Source organism: Populus trichocarpa, unplaced genomic scaffold (genome assembly GCF_000002775.5).
Source record: "Populus trichocarpa isolate Nisqually-1 unplaced genomic scaffold, P.trichocarpa_v4.1 scaffold_67, whole genome shotgun sequence".
Classification (NCBI taxonomy): Eukaryota; Viridiplantae; Streptophyta; class Magnoliopsida; order Malpighiales; family Salicaceae; genus Populus; species Populus trichocarpa.
Genome location: NW_026291141.1, coordinates 2,044 through 9,176, shown reverse-complemented (window position 1 = coordinate 9,176; position 7,133 = coordinate 2,044). Strand labels below are relative to the sequence as shown.

General features: G+C 33.5%; 2 long non-coding RNA genes across 2 annotated transcripts; both read right to left on the bottom strand.

Annotated features, from left to right (window-relative positions):
* Positions 1–181: 181 nt before the first annotated feature.
* On the bottom strand, positions 182–1,800 carry LOC127904850 (uncharacterized). Its single transcript, XR_008058284.1, has 2 exons — positions 1,025–1,800; positions 182–560 (listed from the first exon to the last, which is right to left on the bottom strand). It is a non-coding gene; the product is annotated as an uncharacterized LOC127904850 (long non-coding RNA).
* Positions 1,801–3,804: 2,004 nt separating this feature from the next.
* Positions 3,805–4,868, bottom strand: LOC127904842 (uncharacterized). Its single transcript, XR_008058276.1, has 2 exons — positions 4,806–4,868; positions 3,805–3,994 (listed from the first exon to the last, which is right to left on the bottom strand). It is a non-coding gene; the product is annotated as an uncharacterized LOC127904842 (long non-coding RNA).
* Between the last annotated feature and the right edge of the window lie 2,265 nt (positions 4,869–7,133).

Here is a 7,133-nt window from a genome sequence, read left to right as displayed (position 1 = left end):
TTGATATCCACCGTCTAAATGGTTTATTATGTAATGGTTGGCCTTATACAAATGCTTCATATATATATATATATAAAGCCATTGATTATAGCTAATTAACAAATCCATATGAATTAATCAAAAAATTTGGAAAGCTAACAGATTTAATGCTAGCAAACTCATGACAGAATTAAAACATAAATACAGGTTTAAGGACCGGAGAAAAATTATATTAAATAAGAAAGAGTAGACTAATAAAATTACAGTACAAATTAAAAAAGAACCCTAATGATGGGTCCGAATAATCCAATTATCACAAAACTAGCTAGGACTACTTATTTGAGCTCGTTTTCATCAAGAGTGAAGCATGAACTAGGTGTGGTAGCATCATAGTTTCTTCAAGAAGATGGAAAGGAAAACTTCCCCTTGCAATCATCAATCAAGATCGAGCCTTTCAATGCTGTGATCATCTAAGTTGAAAACACCGATCGAGGTCCTTGCCTTCACCATATTAATTTGTTTTTCCAATCAAAGTTTGACGCATTGTCATCAGCAGAGTGTATAGCAATCCTGTTCAGATACTGGAAGCCAGAAGTGAACAGAGAGAAGGAATCATTAAGAGCCAAAAACATTGCATGGTAACCTAACATTTGACAGGTTCCCATGTTTGTTGCTCGCAATTCAACTTGTAGATAGTTGTTGGGAAAACTAGGGACAACTAACCGGATCAATACAGCGGAATACAATTCACAATTCACAAGTCCCAATTCTTTTTTCCTCTTTGTGCAGTAAAAACAGAATCAAACAATGAACAAATATAATGCAACAATCACACAAATTAACGCCAAGATTTTTACGTGGAAAACCCGATGCGGGAAAAACCACGGGACCGGAGTCCACCAAAAAACTTCCACTATCACAAATAATGGGTTCACAATTGTTCTTCCTCAGATTCAACTAAGGGCTACAACAAATATATCATCAAGAACAACTTATTCTCGGATTACAACAAGATTAAAGAGAGTAATGTTAGAGAAAAGCTCACAACACTGACAGCCCTGTTTTCTGTCAAAACGACCAGCTTCCACACCACCAATCTTCAATCCAACCGTTCAGAATGAAGAGTAACATGTCTAGAAGCTGCTGTCCAAATCTCAGCCCGATCCAACGGTGAACGAACTGGAAATCGTAGAAAGAAGACAGACTGCTCTGCTGCCTCCTCTTCTTTCTTTCTCTCGGTTTTTCTCTGCTCTCTCGTTCAAATTTGTTCTCCCTCTCTCTCGTCTGCCTTCTACAGTGGCAGACACATTTAAATTAAAGAGGCAGCCAGCTGCCTCTCTTCTTGATTAATGTGGTGGTCCCCTCATCACATGGTGCGGGACCACACACAACAATAGTGTTGTAAGGAAGGGCATTCAACCGATCGATCTTCATCCGGCTGTAGAAGCATGCCATCTTGATTCTTGAGCAACATGAAGAGCAAAGAACGTCATAAACACCAGCAAAAGATCTCATGATCACTCCACTGGGTAACTTTTATCCTGTACAAAGAAGGGTTTCTTCTCAAAAATAACTTCCATGTGGCTTTTCTGGGCAGAAAGATGTTCTCATTTATCTAAGGCTTCTATTAGTAGAAGCATAAAATTTTGGGTGTTCACCCAACCCAGGGGTTGAAGGCCCGGGTAACAGGTTGATTCGTACGAACCAGGTTCAGGGTCACTAGGTTGGCCAAGATTTATGAAAGGAAACTTCCCCAGCTGAATCCATGGTGGCTGTAACATAATACGAAGAAGATTGCCCTGTCAAGTGTGGGGATGAGGAAAAGGCATTCTGTATCACCGGAAGGCTTTCAAGAATACCCCAAGCATGAAAATATTTAGCATGGTAGCATCGGAGGAAAGGGAGACAAACATTCTATCAGCGAAGGCAAACCAGCCGGGAGAAGAACAGACTAAAGAGGGGTTATCTGGAAGCCAACGATATACACATACCATGCTTCTTGTGCATAATGCTCCTGTATCCAAGGCTGTAGAAGGAAAAGACATCGACCTCGACACCATTTTCCAGCATTTCTCCATGTTCAACATGGAACTAATAGTAAAGCAGTAATAGTTTGCTTTCTGATTTATGAATTATTCACATGTCGAAGTATGCCACCCCACTCTCTTGAACACCTGAAAGTCTCGAATCAAAAACTGAGTACCGGTAGATAATGTTGATTTGTAAGACTAAAGCACCTTACTGAACTCACATGCCACCATCAAGGACTACCCAACAAAAGTAGTGGGGGAAATTGCTCTTACAATCACCTAGATCAAACCTCTCAATGTTTCTATCACCCAGGGCTGAAGATTCCCCAAATCCTTGCTTCCATCAAGCTCATCAGCAAAGCATGTAGAATCTTCCAACAAGGCATGATCACCTGGACATATATGTAGCTCAAAATGTAGCTTGTAAACATCAAAGTCAGGAGGAGCAACGAATCTTTTAACCATCAACAGATCGATCACTGGAGCACTCCACCAAATAACTTGCATCATGCCATTTCAATTTTGTTTCTCTTTCGTGCATAAAAAAGTTCTTGTTGTTTTTAAATTAAAATTATTTTTTGTTTAAAGAATTTAAATTAGTGTTATTTTAGGTATTTTTTTATGATTTTAATGCTCTACTGCAAAGATACAAAAAAAATATTTTGTTAAAAAACACATTACACTGTATTAGCTACAATATCACTATTATTATTTTTCTCCAGTTTTAAAAATAGAAGGACAGGCAAAAAGAGGAACATAGATGTTACATAAATATCAGTTAAGTTACGATTCATTAATATTCCATTATTAAGTTATAAAAATTATCAATTTGATTATTTATAATTTCTGTAATAAAACATCAAAGAGCAACATTTATTACAGTGTTTTCAACTATGGTTAATTTTGAACTATACCTCTGAGAATGCTGTACCTAGACCAAGCATTAAGAAATTGTTTGACTTTGTGGTTTATCTATGTTTTTTAAAAATATTAAATTTTTTAGTTTTAAATTAATATTTTTTTGTGTTTTTTTATCATTTTTATACAGTAATATAAAAAATATTTTAATATATTTTTAAATAAAAAATACTTTAAAAATAAACTTCCATCACATTTTCAAACAAACTTTCTAAATCAGTTGATTCATATCCAATATTTAAAGAATCAAATCCTAAAATTATACTTACTTCTGGGACCAAAAAATAATGCTTAGGCTGTAATTATCAATATATTTAAAAGAAAAGAGAAATGATGTAGTAGCTATTTTAGGAAAACATATATTTTTCTATTTTATTTTTTTATTCTTTATTGTGATGTTTTTCTAGTTTTTTATATTTAAATGGAATATTTTTTTCTAGTTTATTTTTTTTAATCAATATTTTCATAGTCTTCTAGTTTTTTTATATATAAAAAGTTGTAATAATTCTTGGGAAGTGTAGATATAAATAAATAAAAATTAAATATTTTAATTATTTATATCCTTGTATTTATGGTGTTTTTTGTTATTTAAATATTTCTTCGTTCCTTCCTGTGTTGTAAAATTTAAAAAGTATTTTTTAAATAAAAAAATATTCTTATCCCTTCTTATTAATTCATAAATATTTTTTTTTCATCCCATAATATCTATATTTCTCATACTATAAATATAGCTTAATACTAAATATTTTTTCCTAGCAATCAAGATATGAACAACAATACAATAAGGATACTTTAGTCAAACTCCACCAAAACTCCTAATTAACAAACACGGTAGCCTAGAGTTCCAGCCTTGGTGTTTGATGTGTTAGATGATGGATGATCGATTCTATATTTATTATAATTTAATTAATATCCGTAAATGAATCAATAATACATTGTTTTTTTTTGTAGTTTAATGTGGGTGTCCGGGCTAGCTTGCGCGTACCTCGACTAATCTCACGGATCCTGAAGTTAACGACCATGTAAGCCTCCAGTGGCCATCATATGAGCAACCACAGGGTTCGAACCTGAAACCATAAAAGGAGCAAACCTCTTAGTTCCAAGCTCTTACCATTGAGCCACCACCTAGATAATTATTAATAATACATTGTTGAAGTTTCACGTACAGGCCTGAATTTCTTGTCATGAAAAAAAAATTACTGTAAATTCTACAAGTCAAAATGCATCATTGAAATTTACCCAGGCCCCAAAAGGTTAACAAAATTTGAAATCCATAAAGCTAAATCCAAAATCAAAATTTATTTTATTTACAAAGAAAACAAACCCAATAATTTGTATTTATGTCGAAGTAATTTCTCTGTATGCGACTCTCTCCCCCTCTCTATCTGCAGTCTCCAAACAAACACAGGTCAAAACAATTCACACTTAGAGAGAGTACAGCAAGGGCAGAGAGAGAGAGAGAGAGAGGCCCATTTCCGTGTTTTCTCTTTGTAGGTACGTTTTAAAGCTATCTCTTTTATCCAGGACCTTCACGGCACAAAACCCATTCGGCCTATTTGTGTGTTCTTTGCATTTTAAAGGGTTTAAATTTTAGGTTCTGGGTCACAATTCTCAAGTCAAAAACAAAATAACAGGCTTTGGAGAGAATTACAGTTTGTGTTTTGTTTTAAGGTGTTTGGCTGCTCAGAAATTTTAGGTTCTGGGAAAGAGAGGGAAAGTGAGTGAAAGTTTCGAAATTTTTTACTGTTTGTGTTTTGTTTTGACGTGTTTGGCTGCTCAGAAATTTTAAAAACAAAATAACAGCCTTTGGAGAGAATTACAGTGAAAATAAAAGAGAAAAGAGACAAAAGAAAGGAAAGGAAAAAAACAAAGAGTCACCTGAGCTACATTGTCACGTTCCGCCTCCCATGAAAGCCCTCACCGAGCCACTTTCAATGCCACCAACAATGGCGGTATTCTAACATGTAAGGAAGTTGCATGCTCAACCAAACCACGACAGCTTACTTTGAATTTGTTTGGAAATGCTATTCAAATCATATTTTTAAAAAATTTTATTTTTTAAATTATTTTTATATATTTTTTATATCGTTTTGATATGCTGATTTTAAAAATAAATTTTAAAAAATAAAAAAATATTATTTTAATATATTTCCAAATAAAAAATACTTTGAACCGCAACCGTTACAATAATCTCAAACAGGCATTTTATACGCTGGAGCGTGGGTGAGTTTCCCACGCCGGTCAATCTTTCACTCTCCAATCTCCATTCATTTTAGCCTCCTGTATTTTTTTTAGTTTCAAACTCGGTCCTTAAAACCTTAATTGTTTTAGATCAATGTTATTTCTATTTTTATTTTGCTAAATTAAACATTAACCGACATAATACCCCACATCGACGGGTGAGGATTAGATAGCTAGCCTTATTAGTAGTGTTGATTGCTGACTTGTCAGGCGCGTTTTGGGGAGCCGACCTCACTAGCTGTTTGGTTGTGCTGACAAGGTCATCATGCTCCTTAAGGGGAGTAGATTGTAATATCTCACATCGGCGGATGAAGATTAAGTAGGTGGCCTTGTTAGCAATGCTGGTTGCTGATTTGTCAGACGCGTTTTGGGGTCAGGCGTAGTTACCAAAAACAAATCTGTGAAGACCGGTAATGTCTAAAACAGACAATATATAACAGGTCGGGCCGGACTATTACAACCGAGCTCCATAATTTTTCTCGGTGTTACGGGATTCTCATATCTAAGCAACCGAAACAAATTATTAAGTCCAATCTCAAATAAATTCGATATAAAATAATTAGATATAAAAAAGTTGGTAAAAAAAAAATAGACATTTTCCTTGCTCATACAATCCAATCACTAATGGTAAAAAAACTTAAGCGATTGAATATTTTTCTAAGCTTTAAATTTCGTCTCTAAAACTTTAATTATTTTAAATTAATAAATTCAAATTTTAGATAAGACCAAGCATTAACCAAACAATGTAATATTTCCTCAACATATTGAAATTCTCATGCGTAGATATGCAAAATAAATCATTAAGCCCGGATACAAATAAACGCAGTGTTAAAAAGCTCATGTCATAACTAAATCTGAGTGTCCAAAAAGAAAAAAAAAAACTGAAACAGAGAGAGAGAGAGAGAGATCACTGCAGAACACTATTACAATTGATCTCTCTACTCTACTGGGCTAAAATCATTGTTTTGAAACCCGGCTTGGCCGGGATCCGGTCAATTTGGGGCTGAAATTGGATCGAGTTGATGAAAAAATAGAAAAAGTCATGACCTGGTGTGACCCGGCCAACCCGGCGGGTTGACCCAGCAAAACCCGGTTGCAACCCGTTGACTTTTGTTTTTTTTGCTAAAATGATACCGTTTTGAATTTTTTTAAAAATAGGAATTGACCCGGCCAACCTGGTGATCCGGTTAAGACTCGATGACCTGATTAAAATCCAGAACTTGGGCTTTGAACCGGACCGAGTTTAAAAACTATGGTTAAAAATAAAATCGCTAGCTCCTTTAACTTTTTTTAATTTAATTTAATTTAATTAACAAATAAGCATGACAAGCGCACACTGAAACCTGCCAATTTTCGACTTAATTACCTAACTAGATTAATCCACCCTGTATCCACGTGGTTCATACACTTGGCAGGGTACTTCTAACTGAAATAAATAATCTTAGTGTGTTGTTTTTCTGAAAGTAACGGAAAAGGACTATGGAATATCAAAATTTTAACCATGGTTAAACTTCAACTAGAGTTGGGTGAGTGCTGAGCTCCACCGTCATTATTTTTTCTCTCGTGTTTTTCAAATATAAAAGGATATGTTAGGAGATATTTCGAAGAAAGAGGAACATTAATATTTAAGTTATAATAAAAACTATCAATTTGATTATTTATAATTACTTTAAAAAAACACCAATAAGCAACATTGATCCCTATTTAACCGGAGTTTTTAAAAAATTGATTTTTTTAAAAAAAATAAAATTTTATGTTTTTTTATTGATTTGGCGTAATGATTTTAAAAATAATTTTTTTTTAAAATATATATATATATATATATTATATTTTTAAATTAAAAATATTTTTAAAAACAATTATTATCAAATACTCCTTAATACTTTATCTTTATTTTACTATAAACACCGATAGATATAGCATAATACACATTTTTTAAATGATAGAAGTTATTATAATCTTTTT